The sequence below is a fragment of the Trichechus manatus genome, unplaced genomic scaffold, assembly GCF_000243295.1.
Source record: "Trichechus manatus latirostris isolate Lorelei unplaced genomic scaffold, TriManLat1.0 scaffold00114, whole genome shotgun sequence".
In the NCBI taxonomy this organism is placed as follows: domain Eukaryota; kingdom Metazoa; phylum Chordata; class Mammalia; order Sirenia; family Trichechidae; genus Trichechus; species Trichechus manatus.
This window is the reverse complement of record NW_004444050.1, coordinates 5,264,321-5,281,785: the sequence shown is the minus strand read 5'-3', so window position 1 is coordinate 5,281,785 and position 17,465 is coordinate 5,264,321. Positions and strand designations below refer to the sequence as shown.

General features: G+C 38.6%; 1 pseudogene; it reads right to left on the bottom strand.

Moving 5' to 3' along the window:
• Positions 1 to 13,813: 13,813 nt before the first annotated feature.
• On the bottom strand, positions 13,814 to 14,166 carry LOC105756675 (ferritin heavy chain pseudogene; annotated as a pseudogene).
• Between the last annotated feature and the right edge of the window lie 3,299 nt (positions 14,167 to 17,465).

The window sequence follows — 17,465 nt, the reverse complement described above, 5'->3', positions numbered from 1 at the left end:
ACTCTTCGGTAACTAAAAACAACAACAAGAATCTTATTTTTAATAGTCCCTACATTTAAATACCCCAGATTTCTTTAAGTTTGATGAGCTGTGAATCTCTTAATCACCAATGCTAACTGAATTTAAACCTCTAAAATTAACATTTCTCTTTCAAATCAGTAGAAACTCTTTTCATGTAAAGGAGATCTGTGTGATAATAGAAGTGGATGAGAATATGACCAGAACAGTAAATAATCAAGGAAAAGAATTTGATCCTACAAACACATACACATTCTAAAACCCATACTCACTTGAACATATCCACACACACAAAGTCACTCAACTTGTAAGGCTAAGTTTACTTCATATCAAACATTGGAGAGTTTAAAATTTTTTATTTCCAAACTTGAGAAAAGTGTTATTCAATGGCAAATATTTTGAAGAAAGTGTCTTTAGTTTCTTCGTGTATTACTCCTTGAGCCCGTCGTGGACTGGATTCATATATGTAATGCCGTCTTTTTGGGAAGCTGGGCTGCTGTGACAACACAGTGTAATCAAAGAAGAAGCAATTAGATATCCTGCTATGAGCGAGCAGGCCTGGCCATAAGCCAACACGATCCTTCCTTGTCCTCTTTATTTATTAGACTTTGCATTACCCTTGTTCCCATTACTCTTAATAAAGGCTAAAAGAGGTGCCAAAGAGTAGATTTGCTGAATACTTGACGCCTGTTTTTCTCGCCATGAAAGCATCAGCTCTGATTAGGAGGAGCACTAAATCCAGCAGCAACCAGAGCTGATGGTAGCATTTGGCTGAGGGTTTTCAAATGCACAGATGTGCTCTTGGAACAATGGAAAATCGAATGAGCTGAAGCTGGACCTAACCAGATGTTAAGCAGGCGCCTCCAAATTTCCACCAAATGAGTTGTAAAGAGGGGTTTGTTCTGCTGATGTAAAGTGATCCAAAAGATATAATTTAATTGTAAATTACATAGGGTGACCCAGCCCACGCAATGCATCATCTTGAGGGTAACATCTCTATTTCCCTAAGATGAGGAAATCATCTCAGTATAAGTGTTGTAATGGGACGCAACAAGGACTACAATCCATAGCCTTGAGGATGCTGTATCTTGATTGGGCAGGATTCATCAACCCTTTTGCGAGGCTTGAATTTTTTCTTCAGTTGTTTCTGCTTGAGAAATGCTGAGCATATTCTTCCCTTTTGGTTTTTGTCTTAGTTATCTAGTGCTGCTCTAACAGAAATACTACAAGTGGATGGCTTTAACAAAGAGAAATTTATTTGCTTACAGTCTAGTAGTCTACAAGTCCAAATTCAGGGCATCAGCTCCAGGGGAAAGCTTTCTTTCTCTGTTGGCTATGGAGGAAGGTCCTCGTCATCATCAGTCTTCCCCCTGACTAGGAGCTTCTCTGTGCAGGAACCTCGGGTCCAAAGGATGCACTCTGCCCCTGGCACTGCTTTCTTCGTGGTATGAGGTCCCTAACTCTCTGCACACTTCCCTTTCCTTTTATCTCTTGTAAGATAAAAGATGGTGCAGGCCACACCCCAGGGAAACCCCCTTTACATTGGATCAGAGAGGTGACCTTAGTAAGGGTGTTACGATCCCACCTTAATCTTTTTTAACATAAAATTACAATCACAAAATGGAGGACAACCACACAATACTGGGAATCACACACATTTTTGGGGGGACATAATTCAATCCATGACGGTTTTCTGTCTCCAGCTCTTTGCACATGTCATTATAATACTTTCTTTGTCTTCTCTAGCTGCCCTTTGAAATCTTCTGTTCAGTTCTTTTACTTCATCATTTCCTCCTTTTGCTTTAGCTACTCGATGTTCAAGAGCAAGTTTCAGAGTCTCTTCTGACATCTATTCTGGTCTTTTCTTTCTTTCCTGTCTTTTTAATGACCTCTTGCTTTTTTCAGGTATGATGTCCTTGATGTCATTCCACAACTCATCTGGTCTTTGGTCATTAGTGTTCAACGCGTCAAATCTATTCTTGAGATGGTCTCTAAATTCAGGTGGGATATGCTCAAGGTCATACTTTGGCTCTTGTGAACTTTTTCTAATTTTCTTCAGTTTCAACTTGAACTTGCATATGAGCAATTGATGGTCTGTTCCCCAGTCGGCCCCTGGCCTTGTTCTGACTAATGATATTGAGCTTTTCCATCTTCTCTTTCCACAGATGTAGTTGATTTGATTCCTGTGTATTTCATCTGGCGAGGTCTATGTGTATAGTCGCCATTTATGTTGGTGAAAAAAGGTATTTGCAATGAAGAAGTAATTGGTCTAGCAAAAATCTATCATGGAATCTCCAGCATCGTTTCTATCACCAAGGCCATATTTTCCAACTACGAATTCTTCTTTGTTTCCAACTTTTTTCCACTAGTAATTATCAATGCATCCTGATTGCATGTTCAATCAATTTCAGACTGAAGAAGCTGGTAAAAACCTTCAATTTCTTCATCTTTGGCCTTAGTGGTTGGTGGGTAAATATGAATAATAGTTGTATTAACTTGGCCTTCCTTGTAGACGTATGGATATTATCCTATCACTGGTAGCATTGTACTTTAGGATAGATCTTAAAATGCTCTTTTTAATGATGAATGCAATGCCATTCCTCTTCAAGTTGTCATTCCCAGCATAGTAGAACATATGGTTTTCCAATTTAAAATGGCCAATACCATTCCATTTCAGCTCACTAATGCCTAGGATATCAATGTTTATGCATTCCATTTCATTTTTGATGATTTCCAATTTTCCTCGATTCATACTTAGTACATTACGTGTTCCGATTACTATGGATGTTTGCAACTGTTTCTTCTCTTCTTGAGTCATGCTACATCAGCAAATAAAGGTCCTGAAAGCTTGACTCCATCCACATCATTAAGGTCGACTCTACTTTGAGGAGGCAGCTCTTCCCCAGTTGTCTTTTGAGTGCCTTCCAACCTGAGGGTCTCATCTTCCGGCACTATATCAGAGAATGTTCCACTGCTATTCATAAGGTTTTCACTGGCTAATTCTTTTCAGAAGTAGACTGCCAGGTCCTTCTTTCTAGTCTGTCTTAGTCTGGAAGCTCAGCTGAAATCTGTCCGCCATGGATGACCCTGCTAGTATCTGAATACCAGGGCATAGATTCCAGCATCACAGCAACAGGCAAGCCCGCACAGTATGACAAACTGAGAGACACGTGGGGTTTTGGATTGCTACTAATTCCAAATTTGTAAACCAGAAAGATTTTTTTCTTTTCCTTCAGGGGTTTGCTTTTTAAACCTTGCATAAGAACAAACATTTGGAGGAATCCATCACACAGAGCCTATATACTATTCCCTGCTCCACCGTACAGTAGTATTCTAGAGAGCAAACTGTGAGGCCTCCAACACAAACTGTCTCACTTGACTGTAACTGAAACCACTGACACAACTTTACCTGCCCATTGATAATGCCCATGAATAAAACCCCACACTCTAGTTTGTCTGCTCTGCATTAGACCTTTTTTGTTCAATTTACTTTCATGACTCGCTAAAAATTCCAGTGACTGTGGGTTCCAGAAGAGTTACTTCCAACTGTTGAGTTTGGGTTCAGGGCGGCTTCTGCCTGAGGGTGGTTCCTCCTCAATTTTGGGAACAATGTTAGACCGGCATCTCACCAATGGTCTTGGAATTTATCACTTTTCAGATCTGCAGCTAAAGTGAAGTGAATAAATGCTTGGATAATAAAAAAGGAGTGCTGCAGGGTCTCTATGAGTTAGAATCGCGATGGCAATGGGTTCGGGTTTTTTTATTATGAGGAAACAATGGTACAGCTCTGTTTTAAAATTGCTTCTTTGTTTTTAAATTGTGTTCTAAAATGTTCATCATGAGTAGGTGTTTGTACACTTCAAGAAGAGATCTCTACTGGAAAAGAATTGAAATGTTAAAGCTTGAAGAACTTAATAGTGAATGTGGGATGTAATTCCTACTCATCAGAAAGGGAGGTAGGGTGAGTGGGGAAGTGAGGACAGCATTCCTCTGAACATTCAGGAGAATAAAAATCATGAGTGAGTTGAACAGAAGTCAACAGAATTTGGGGAAAGGAAGTAAGCTGAGCTTTCCCGTTAGTTACTATTTCTGATCTGGCAAAGGATCTGATCCATGAATAAGGAAAGGACAAGGGAAAAGGTACTTCAAGTCCATCCTTGAACTCAGTCGTTTGTTGGTAAAGATGAGCAGTAATGTAATCACATTCTCATGCATAATAATCATATGCTTCAGAGAAAGCCCTGGACTAGCTTAATTTAAAAACTCAAAGTATTACATATACATTTGTTTAATAAAACTGTACAGTGGTGCTTATAATGAAAAGTAAGTGCTCTCTTCCCTGCCTTCCTCCCTCTGAGGCCTGTCCTTCAGAGACAACCACTTTTTATTCTTACTATTTTGGGACTTCTCATAGTTCTAAATAACAATTATATACTAATGACTATATTGATAATATGAGTTTATGTTTATATTTCCTCATTTATTGACTTTTGACATTGTATATGACTTTCCAGTTAGCTCTATGATAGATGAGCTTTTAGCCTTCTTATATTTCTTCTGTCCAGTGTAGTTTTGTTTACTTGTTTGTTTTTTAATGTATATTTTTTATTTACTTTCTTAAATTAAACTTTTTATTTTGAGATAATTGTAGATTCACATGCACGTGTAAGAAATAACACAGAGAGATCTCAGGTACACTCTACTCAGTTTCCCCCAACGGTCACATACTGCAGAGCTATAGTACACGTGTCTGTCAGTTCCCTACTTGTCTGTCAGTTTGTTGTACTGTGGCGGCTTGCATGTTGCTGGGATGCTGGAAGCTATGCCACCGGTATTCAGATACCAGCAGGGTCACCCGTGGCAGACAGGTTTCAGCTGAGCTTCCAGACTAAGAGAGACTAGAAAGAAGGACCTGGCAGTCTACTTCTGAAAAGAATTAGCCAGTGAAAACCTTATGAATAGCAGTGGAACATTGTCTGATGTAGTGCTGGAAGATGAGACCCTTAGGTTGGAAGGCACTCAAAAGACAACTGGGGAAGAGCTGCCTCCTCAAAGTAGAGTCGACCTTAATGACGTGGATGGAGTCAAGCTTTTGGGACCTTCATTTGCTGATGTGGCACAACTCAAAATGAGAAGAAACAGCTGCAAACATCCATTAATAATCGGAACAGGGAATGTACTAAGTATGAATCGAGGAAAATTGGAAATCGTCAAAAATGAAATGGAATGCATAAACATTGATATCCTAGGCATTAGTGAGCTGAAATGGACTGGTATTGGCCATTTTAAATTGGAAAACCATATGTTCTACTATGCTGGGAATGACAACTTGAAGAGGAATGGCGTTGCATTCATCATCAAAAAAAACATTTCAAGATCTATCCTAAAGTACAATGCTGTCAGTGATAGGATAATATCCATACACCTACAAGGAGGACCAGTTAATACGACTATTATTCAAATTTACATACCAATCACAAAGGCCAAAGATGAAGAAATTGAAGATTTTTACCAACTTCTTCAGTCTGAAATTGATTGAACATGCAATCAGGACGCCTTGCTAGTTGCTGGTGATTGGAATGTGAAAGTTGGAAACAAAGAAGAAGAATCAGTAGTTGGAAAATATGGCCTTGGTGAGAGAAATGATGCCAGAGATCACATGATAGAATTTTGCAAGACCAATGACTTCTTCATTGTAAATACCCTTCTTCACCAACATAAACAACGACTATATATATGGACCTCGCCTGGTCTACATACGTGGAAAGAGAAGATGGAAAAGCTCAATATCATCAGTCAGAACAAGGCCAGGGACTGACTGCAGAACAGACCATCAATTGCTCATATGCAAGTTCAAGTTGAAACTGAAGAAAATTAGAACAAGTTCACGAGAGCGAAAGTACGATCTTGAGCATATTCCACCTGAATTTAAAGACCATCTCAAGAATAGATTTGATGCATTGAACACTAATGACCAAAGACCAGATGAGCTGTGGAATGACATCAAGGACATCATACCTGAAGAAAGCAAGAGATCATTAAAAAGACAGGAAAGAAAGAAAAGACCAAAATAGATGTCAGAAGGACTCTGAAACTTGCTCTTGAACATTGAGTAGCTAAAGCAAAAGGAGGAAATGATGAAGTAAAAGAATTGAATAGAAGATTTCAAAGGGCAGCTAAGAAGACCAACTAAAGTGTTATAATGACATGTGCAAAGAGCTGGAGATAGAAAACCAAAAGGGAAGAACATGCTCGGTCTTCCTCAAGCTGAAAGAACTGAAGAAAAATTTCAAGCCTCGAGTTGCAATAGTGAAGGATTCTACAGGGAAAATATTAAACGATGCAGGAAGAATCAAAAGAAGATGGAAGGAATACAGAGTCATTATACCAAAAAGAATTGGTTGACATTCAGCCATTTCAAGAGGTAGCATACAATCAGGAACCTATGGTACTGAAGGAAGACGTCCAAGCTGCACTGAAGGCAATGGCGAAAAAACCAGGCTCCAGGAATTGACTGAATATCAATTGAGATGTCTCAACAAACGGATGTAGCACTGGAAGTGCTCATTCGTTTATGCCAAGAAATTTGGAAGACAGCTACCTGGCCAACTGACTGGAATTGATCCATATTTATGCCTATTCTCAAGAAAGGTGATCCAACCAAATGTGGAAATTATCAAACAATATCATTAATATCACATGCAAGTAAAACTTTGCTGAAGATCATTCAAAAGCGGCTGCAGTAGTTTGTCGACAGGGAACTGCCAGAAATTCAGGCTGGATTCAGAAGAGGACGTGGAACCAGGGATATCCTTGCTGATGTCAGATGGATCCTGGCTGAAAGCAGAGAATACGAGAAAGATGTTTACCTGTGTTTTATTGAATATGCAAAGGCATTCGATTGGTGGATCATAACAAATTATGGATAACATTGCAAAGAATGGGAATTCCAGAACACTTAATTGTGCTCATGAGGAACCTGTACACAGATCAAGAGGCAGTTGTTTGGACAGAACAAGGGGATACTTCATGGTTTAAAGTCAGGAAAGGTGTGCGTCAGGGTTGCATCCTTTCTTCATACCTATTGAATCTATATGCTGAGAAAATAATCCGAGAAGTTGGACTGTATGAAGAAGAGAGAGGCATGAGGATTGTAGGAAGACTCCTTAACAACCTGCGATATGTAGATGACACAACCTTGCTTGCTGAAAATGAAGAGGATTTGAAATACTTACTGATGAAGATCAAAGACCACAGCCTTCAGTATGGATTACATGTCAACACAGAGAAAACAAAAATCCTCACAACTGGACCGATAGGCAGCATCATGATAAATGGAGAAAAGACTGAGTTGTCAAGGATTTCATTTTACTTGGATCCACAATCAACACCCATGGAAGCAGCAGTCAGGATATCAAAAGATGCATTGCACTGGGCAAATCTGCTGCCAAAGACCTCTTTAAAGTGTTGAAAAGCAAAGATGTCACCTTGATGACTAAGGTGCATCTGACCCAAGCTATGGTATTTTCAATGGCATCATATGCATGTGAAAGCTGGAGAATGAATAAGAAAGACTGAAGAAGAATTGATGTCTTTGAATTGTGGTGTTGGCAGAGAATATTGAATATACCGTGGACTGCCAAAAGAACGAACAAATCTGTCTTGGAAGAAGTACAACCAGAATGCTCCTTAGAAGGAAGGATGGTGAGACTATGTCTTATATACTTTGGACATGTTGTCAAGAGGGATCAGTCCCTGGAGAAGGACATCATGCTTAAAGTACAGGGTCAGCGAAAAAGAGGAAGACTCTCAACCAGATGCATTGAGACAGTGGCTGCAACAATGGGCTCAAGCATAACAATGATTGTGAGCATGGCACAGGACTGGGCAGTGTTTTGTTCTGTGGTGCATAAAGTAGATATGAGTCGGAATCGACTTGCCAGCCACCTAACAACAACAACATAGTACAATATTACAGCCAGGATATCAACATTGGTAGAGTTAAGGTACAGAACATTCCCATCACCACAAGGATCCCAACGTTGCTCTTTGATAGCCACGCCCACTTCTTTCCTACCTCTGGCAGCCACTAATCTGTTCTCCATTTCTAAAATTTTATGATTTTAAGAATGTTTTAAAAATAGAATCACATAATATTTCAACTTTTGGGACTGACTTTATATATTCTAATCTGTTGTTGGATATGCACTTTGCAAATATTTTCTCTCGCTGTGTTGCTTGTCTTTTTATCCTCATAAAAAGGTCTTTTATAGAGCAAAAGTAGTTAATTTTGATGAAATCTAACTTAGTTTTTCCTTTTATGGATCATGCTTGTGGTGTTAAGTCTAAGAACTCATTATGTAGCCCTAGAGCCTGAAGATTTTTTCCCACATTTTTTTCCTAAAACTTTCATAGTTTTACATTTTTTCTTTCAGTGATCTATTTTGAGTTATTTTTTGTATAAGGTATGAGACTTATGCAAAGATCAAGATTCTTTTTTTTACATTTTATTTGGCCTATGGCTGTCCAACCACTCCAGCACCATTGATTGAAAGATTCTCTTTCCTCCATCGAAATATCTTTGCACTTTTAACAAAAATCAGTTGGGTATATCTGTGTGGGTTTATTTCTGGGTACACTGTTCTAGTCCATTGATCTATATTTTCATCCCTCTGGCAATACCACAGTCTTGATTACTATAGCTATATAATAAATCTTAGAATTGCAGAGATTGAGTCCTCTTAATTTATTATTATTTTTTCAATAGTGTTTTAGCTATTCTAGTTCCTTTCCTTTCCATATAAATTTTAGGATATTTTTCACTGTATCTGCAAAAAAAACTTACTGGAATTTTGACAGGAATTTCATTAAATGCACACATTAGTTTGGGATGATTTGACATCTTTACTACGTTAAGTCTTGCAATTCATGAACATGTTATGTTTTTCCATTTATTTAGATCTTTAATTTCTTTCATCCCCATTGTATAGCTTTCAGCATACAAGTCTGTACATGTTTTGTCAGATTTACCTAAGTTTTTGTTTTGACTGATTTTAAACGGTGCTGTATATTTAATTGTGCTGTACATGTGTTGATTGCTAGTATATAGAAATATAATTGATTTTTGTATGTTTATTTTGTGTCATGCAACCCACTAATTAGTTCTAGGAGCTTATTGTAAACAATTATGTCATGTTCAAATAGAGTTTTATTTCTCCCTTTCAGATCTGTATGTCTCTTATCTCCCTTTCTAGCCTTATTGCTCTGGCTAGAATTACAGGACTAAGTTGAATAAGGAAAGTGAAAGGGCCATCTTTGTCTTGTGTCATGGATTGGATTGTGTTCCCCAAAAATATGTGTCAACTTAACTAGACCATAATTCCCCAGTATTGTGTGGTTGTCCTCCATTTTGTGATCTGATGTAATTGTCCTGTGTGTTGTAAATTCTAATCTCTGCCTGTGGTTAAATGAGGCAAGACTAGGTTATGTTAAAGAGGATTAGGGTGGGATGCAACACCTTTACTCAGGTCACAGCCTTGATCTGATGTAAGGGGAGTTTCCCTGGGGTGTGGCCTGCATCACCTTTTATCTTACAAGAGATAAAAGGAGAGAGAATCCAGCAGGAGACCAACAGGAGATAACGAGATGAAGCGGACATGGGAGTGAGGGAGATGCACATGGGAGTGAGGGAGATGCGTGCCTTGGGCTGAAGCTTACTGGTGGAGTGATGTGCCTCCAGGCACGTATCAGTAGATCTAAAGAGCTTTGTGACACTTGCCCCAGCAGGGCAGGGGCTGGGCCAGCCAAAGAGGCCCTAGGGCCTGAGGGGGCAAGGGGCCAAGAAACCAAGAAGCAAAAGCTGAAGAGAATGGAGCACAGGAAGCACAGCTGCCTTGGTCTCAAACAGTAGGGCCAAAACCTCTGGGGTCTTGAAGAACAGAGGAACTTGAAGAACTCTTTCCTCTGTTTCCTCCATTGTTGAGATTATTAACTGAACTTTTTATTTCAGTTATTGTACTTCTCAGTTCTAAATTTTCCATTTGGTTATTATTTATGTTGTTTATGTCTTTGCTGAGACTGTATTTCTTTGCTGAGGCTTTATAATTTTTTATTTGCTTCAAGTGTATTTAATTGCTTGTTAAATTATTTTTATCATGGCTGCTTTAAGATTTTTGTTAGATAATTCTAACATATATGTATATCATCTTGGTGTTCGCATCTGTTGATCTAAGGCAAAGTTTTTAACTCTACATATTCCCTAAAAGAATCTTGAAAAACTCTATATTATCCTTCAGTTCGAGATCTTGTTTCTTAGTATGCTGAGTGTCTTTTGATTGAAACCTGGAAAATTTTATATCATGTTATGGGGCTCTAGATCTCATTTAAACATTCTGTTTTAGCTGGCTTTCTCTGACACCATCCTGGCAGGGGAAGGTGGGATGCCACCTCATTATTGCCAGGAGGAGATAGAAGTCCAGGTTCCCCGCTTAGCATCTATTGACGCCCCCATTAGGGGATTTCCTTGTTACTGCTGAGTAGGGATGGGCTCCACCAGTTGATGAGGAGGCTTGTTAAGAGCTGGTGAAATGAAAGTCGTGGCATACAGCTTTACCTTCTTTGACCCCACAGTGTCACCACCAGGGCAGGGGGACTGGTAGGCTTCATTATAGATTCTCAAGGATGGGTGTCTAGATTCCCCCATTCTGTCTTTGCTAGCAGGGTTTGGGGTGGGGCCACAGGTTTTCTTTGGTGTTTGGCTAGAGTAGAGCAGTTATTGTCTAAAAGTTTTCTCTCTTGCTTGGATACCCCTTTCCTGGTTCTTTGGCTAAGGAGAGGATGCTTTTTTTCTTTTTTGGTCTGCTCCCAGTGCATTTCTGGGTTGCTGACTTCTTCCGCTCCAAGTTTGGGATATATGCAGCGAAAAGAAAACCTAGAAACTCACCACTGTGTTGTTCCTCTGGGATATATGAGGTAAAAAGAAAACCCAGAGAGCTCACTACCATGTTGTTTATCCTCTCGTGGCCTGCTTTATTCTCTTCACATTTCAGTCTTTTTATGTTTCTTTTAAATATAATGTCCTGGTCCTTTAGCTGTACTTAGCAGAAAGAATTAGGAAAAGTACTCCATCTTCCTGCAAGCAGAAATCCCCCAGTGTATATTATATCACTGTTTTGAGCTCTGTTTGTAAACTCTGTAATTTCCAAAAACGTATCGTATTTTTACACAAATAATGCACGCCTGCTATGTTGCTGTAAAAAAAATTATCATAGCATGCTTATGAAAATACCTCATGAGAGGAGGGTGCAATTAGCAAACAAACGTAGAAGGGGCAAGTTATTTGCGTAAAAATATGATAAACCTCCATTTCTTGCTCTGTCAGCCAGAGAGATTAGCTCTGGAATTCCCGTTTTGTAAGAGGAGAACATTAACGCTTCTAAGAAAGGTATCCCATAGACATCAAATCCCATCTCTCCTTACTCCTTTACACCTCTGGATGTATGTTAGCAATACGTTTATTTTACATTGGAAAGATTGACGATATTGTTTCGATAATGTGGTTGGAGATTCTATGATTTACCTATGGGTTTATATGAAAATTTGAACAGATAATAAAAATATTTTCCTATTTTTATGGCTATGTAGTTGTTTACTGCAATATCAAAACCATTGTGTTATTCAATGGAGAATGTTCTTTGTTTAAATTCAGATATATTATCCTTTTCTCTCCTTCATTTCACCATTTCATCAAGTTTTTCTAAGCTGTGAATTATATAACCTTCCTGCTCCTCCATTCTCAGCTATTTCTGCCTAAATAATTCATATTTTGAACCAGATCCACTCTCCCTTGAATTCTACACCTCCTCTCCCCTTTCCACAAGGGAATCCTGGTGGCATAGTGGTTAAGAGCTACGGCTGCTAACCAAAAGGTTGGCAGTTCAAATCCACCAAGTGCTCCTTGGAAACCCTGTGGGGCAGTTTTACTCTGTGCTATAGGGTTGCTGTGAGTCGACTCGATGGCAACAGGTTTGGTTTTTGGATTTCTCCCCTTTTAAGGGTGTTCTTCTTGTCTTATTGGCATGCACTTTTCATTAAGTTCCTAAGAAAGGCAAATTTTTGTGGCCTTGATATCACTTTGATTTCTCTGTTTCAAGCAACAGAAACTTATTCTTTGTAGCTTAAGAAAACAGAAAATAATTGGAAGGATACTGGAATCTCACAGAATTGATATCTGTGTAGAAGATCAGGCTTAAGAATAGGAGGAACCAAGAAAACAGGAATCTGAAAACATAGTCACTATCTACCTAGGAAAATCATCTTGGATAGGATGCCACTGGTATCCCTTTTCTTTCGTTACTGATATCACTGTGAAGCCAATGAGTTCCAAGAATTTGCTTAATGTTTGTATTAGTGGCTCAAGAGAGACAGAATCATTTTGATTGAACCTAGATCATGGGCCCATGATGTGGATATACCAGGTGGCAGAAAAAGGAGGGATTAGCCCCTCAGCTTTAGTACTGGTGAGTGGAGAGTGGGAAGTAGGATTCAGGAATTCTCTTCCACTATGATTATACATAATGGGAAAAAGGTAAAGATCCGTAAGAATATTGGGATCCTATTAGTAAGGAGGTTGAATGTTGTATAATTCAAACTTGACAAATGACCACTATATCTAGAAATGATTTATTCTTTACTCACAGTTGTTTGATAGACTTGAAGGCTGAATAATTTACCCTGGTTGTGGAAGGTATTGCTCCATCATCTTCTAACAGCCAGTGTACTGCTTGGAAGACTGATGTTTGTTCTTTTGTGGATGAGGTTTTTTTTTTTTTTTTGGTAAACTATGAGAACTTATAGACTCTTTATCTTCAATGTTCTGAAATTTCACACCATGCTTCTAGGTAAGGAGTCTGTATTCATTCATTGTCCTGAGAATTTGTTGGGCTCTTTCAATCTAAACACCCTTGACCTTCAGCTCTCGGAAATTCTCTTACTATATGATAGCTCTGTTTCTTCCCTTTACTTAATTTTCTCTTTCTGAAACTTGTATCAGGAGGATGTTGGACCTGATGGATTGCTTTTTTATGTCATTTATTCTTTTCCCTTTATTTTCTGTTTCTGTGACTATTTTATGTGGAATTACTTTACTTCATCTTACAGCTCATCTCTTTAATTGGTTCTGTTTCATAAGATGCTGTTTGTGTTTTATGGATAAAATATAGTCTCAGTTTTTTCTGAGGATACTCATTAGACTAATTTAAAATATATTTTATGTTATTCCCTGGATATCTGTTTGTTGACTTTTTTTTCCATACTTAAGAATGAGAGATCTGTTTGAGACCCCTATGGGTCCATTCTGATGGGTTCTTTTTTTTTTTTTTTTAAAAAAAAAAAAAAAAAACAGATTTATTGAGATATAGCACGTAAGTCACCTTTTTTTGGGGGGGGGTACCAAATTATTTTGAAGGAATGGTACAAATGAAAGAACTTAAGTGGATGTTTTGGTACAATTTATAGAAAAGGTAAAGGTAAACCCAACATGCATGCACTGTCTTCGTGACCACGGAAGTCACACCTATGGCTATGAGGCAGCAGGCTAAAGCTTAGCTCTCTCCATCACTGTCTCCCAGGGTGTGCTTGTCAAACAGATACTCTGCCAGGCCAGATTCTGGGGCTCCCATCTCGCGCAAGTTGGTTACACAGTCACCCAATTCTTTGATGGATTTCACCTACTCATTTAGGTAATGAGTCTCAGTAAAATCACACAAATGGGGGTCGTTCTTGTCAGTGGCCAGCTTGTGCAGTTCAGTAGTGACCGATTCACGCTTTTTCCAAGTGCAACGCACACTCCACTGCATTCGGCCCTCTCTCCCAATCTTTAAGGTCTGATTTCTTGATATCCTAAAGGAAGATTTGGCCACCTTGGTTCTGCAGCTTCATCAGTTTCTCAGCATGTTCCCTCTCCTCGTGAGATTGGTGAAGAAAATGTTTGGCAAAATTCTTCAGAGCCACATCATCGCCATGGAAGGAGTAAGACATGGACAGGTAGATGTAAGAGGCGTTGAGCTCCTGGTTGATCTGGAGGTTGATGGCGGCCTCTGAGTCCTGATCGTAGTTCTGGTGCACCAGCGAGGGGGACGCCGTCGTCATGGCAGCGGTTGAGGAGAGGCGGCGGGGGCCTTGGGGCATCGTAGGGCGCCGCTGTGAGGAGGTGGTGGAAGGATGACTGGGAATGGCTGGTTGGGGGAAGGTTGGCGAGTGCGCGGTTCCTTCCGTTCAAGCACTGTGGAAGCAAGAGACCGCGGCGCCTCTGTGAAGAACGTCTACAAGTCACTTTTAAGAAGTGTAGAATTTAATGGCTTTTAGTATATTCACAGATCTGTACAACCATCACCACACACAACTTTAGATTTTTATCACCCACTCCCCCAAAACACACACACACACAAACCTTATACCCTTTGGCTATCATCCCCCTACCTACTAGGCCTAAGCAAACGATAATATAGTTCCGCTTCTGTAGATTTCCCTATTATAGGTATTTCATATAAATGGAATAATATAAAATGTGGTCTTTTGTGACTGGCATCTTTCACTTGGCATACTTCTTTCAAGATTCGCCTATGTTGTAGCATATATCAGTATTTCTTTTTATGACTGAATAATATTCCATTTGGATATGCCATTATTTTATTAATTCATTCATCATTGGTGGACATTTGGGTTGTTTCCACCTTTTGATTATTATGAATAATGCTGCTATAAACATCTATCTAGAAGTTTTTGTGTAGACAAAAACTTGGAAGACTGATGTTTGTTCTTTTGTGGATGAGGTTTTTTTTTTTTTGGTAAACTATGGGAACTTATAGACTCTTTATCTTCAATGTTCTGAAATTTCACACCATGCTTCTAGGTAAGGAGTCTGTATTCATTCATTGTCCTGAGAATTTGTTGGGCTCTTTCAATCTAAACACCCTTGACCTTCAGCTCTCGGAAATTCTCTTACTATATGATAGCTCTGTTTCTTCCCTTTACTTAATTTTCTCTTTCTGAAACTTGTATCAGGAGGATGTTGGACCTGATGGATTGCTTTTTTATGTTATTTATTCTTTTCCCTTTATTTTCTGTTTCCAGGAGTGTAATTGCTGACTCATATGGAAACTCTAGAAAACAAAAATCTTCGCAACTGGACCAATAAGCAAATTCAAGATAAACGGAGAAAATACTGAAGTTGTTGAAGATTTCAGTTTACTTGGATCCACAATCAACGCCCATGGAAGCAGCAGTCAGGAAATCAAATGGCATATTGCATTGGGCAAATCTGCTGCAAAAGACCTCTTTAAAGTATTAAAAAGCAAAGAAATCATTTTGAGGACTAAGGTGCACCTGACCCAAGCCATGGTATTTTCAGTCACCTCATATGCATGAGAAAGTTGGACAATGAATAAGAAAGACCAAAGAAGAATTGATGCTTTTGAATTATGGTGTTGGCAAAGAATATTGGATATACCGTGAACTGCCAGAAGAACGAATAAATTTGTCTTGGAAGAAGTACAGCCAGAATGCTCCTTAGAAGGGAGAATGGTAAGACTTCATCTTATGTCCTTTGGACATGTTATGAGGAGGGACCAGTCCCTGGCAAAGGACATCATGCTTGATAAAGCAGAGAGAAAGTGAAAAAGAGGAAGACCCTCAACAAGATGGGTTGACACAGTGGCTGCGACAATGAGCTCAAACATAGCAATGATTGTGAGGGTGGCGCAGGACCAGACAGTGTTTCATCGTGTTGTACACAGGGTTGCTATGAGTTGGAATCGACTCGATGGCACCTAACAACAGCAACATGGCAACTCTGTTTAATTATTTGAGAAATTGCCAGACTATTTTCCAGACTATTCCAGACTATTGCATCATTTTACATTCCCACTAGCAAAGTACGAAGGTTCCAACATCTCCACATCCTTGCCGACACTTGTTATTATCTGACTTTTTGATTCTAGCCATCTTAGCGGGTGTGAAGTGGTATCTCGGGTTTTTGGTGTGCATTTCCATGATGACTAATGATGTTGAGCATCTTTTCACGTTTGTATTGATCATTAATATATCTTTCTTGCCCATTTTTAATTGGTCTATTTGCCTTTGTAAGAGTTCTTTATATATTCTGGATACCCATCCCTTATCAGATACATGATTTGCAAATATTTTCTCCCACTGCATGAATTGTCTTTTCACTTACTTCTTCTTTTTTTTTTTAATACATATTATTTTATTTAACCCTTGCAATATACTTCTGAGATAGATATTTTTAAATCCCCTTTTCACTTGACCTGACAAAGGCTTAAATTTGTGAAGAAATTTTACACAACTAGAGGATAGAAGAACAGCAGGATAGTTCTATGCTGGAGCCTTCCACTCCTTGGAAAGTTTAACATGTCAATCCAAATGTAGCTCTTTAGGTTCTAGATTTTCCTACTGTATTTAAAACTGAGATCATACATAAAGCTTATATCAAACAGGAGGGTAAAAAGAAAGCCTTAGAAGAAAACAACATTTAGTTTCAAATTGCATACCTCAATAAGTGATGGTAGGTTTTAAAACTGTTATAGGAGTTTTAGAAATACATATGTTAGACAACAGTATGAAATGGCAATTCACAAAATAAGAAATTCTAATAGTCAATAGCTGAATGAAAATCTATTCAACCTCTGGTTGTCAAAAAAAGTAAATTAAAATGAGATATAATAATTTATTATTTATTATTGAACAGATAATATGTGCACATGGTACAAAATTTCAGGGTATAAATTTATGTAAAATGAAAACTATGTTTCTCTCCTCCCATGTTGCTCTCTGGCCACTTCATTCTCCTCCCTAAAAGCAACTACCATTGCCACTTTCTTGTGAACTTTCTTAGAGGTTTACCAATTTTGTTGATCTTTTCAAAGAACCAGCGTTTGGTCTTGTTAACTTTTGAATTGTCTTTCTATTCTCTATTTCATTTACTTCTGCTATAATTTTTATTATTTGCTTTCTTCTGGTGCCTGAGGGCTTCTTTTGCTGCTCTCTCTCTATTTGTTTGAGTAGTAGGGTTAAAGTTTTGATTTTGCCCCTTTCTTCTTTTTGGATGTGTGCATTTATTGCTATAAATCGACCTCTGAGTGCTGCTTTTGCTGTGTCCCAAAGGTTCCAGTAGGATGTGTTTTCATTCTCATTTGATTCTATGAATTTCTTTATTCTGTCCTTAATTTCCTCTATGACCCAGTAGTTTTTGAACAAGGTATTGTTCAGTTTCCGTGTATTTGATTCTTTTTCCTTGCTTTTTCTTTTATTGATTTCTACTTTTATGACTTTATGTTCAGAAAAGATAACTTTGTAATATTTCGATGTTTTGGATTCTGTTAAGGCTTGCTTTGTGGCCTAATGTGTAGTCTATTATGGAGAATGTTCCA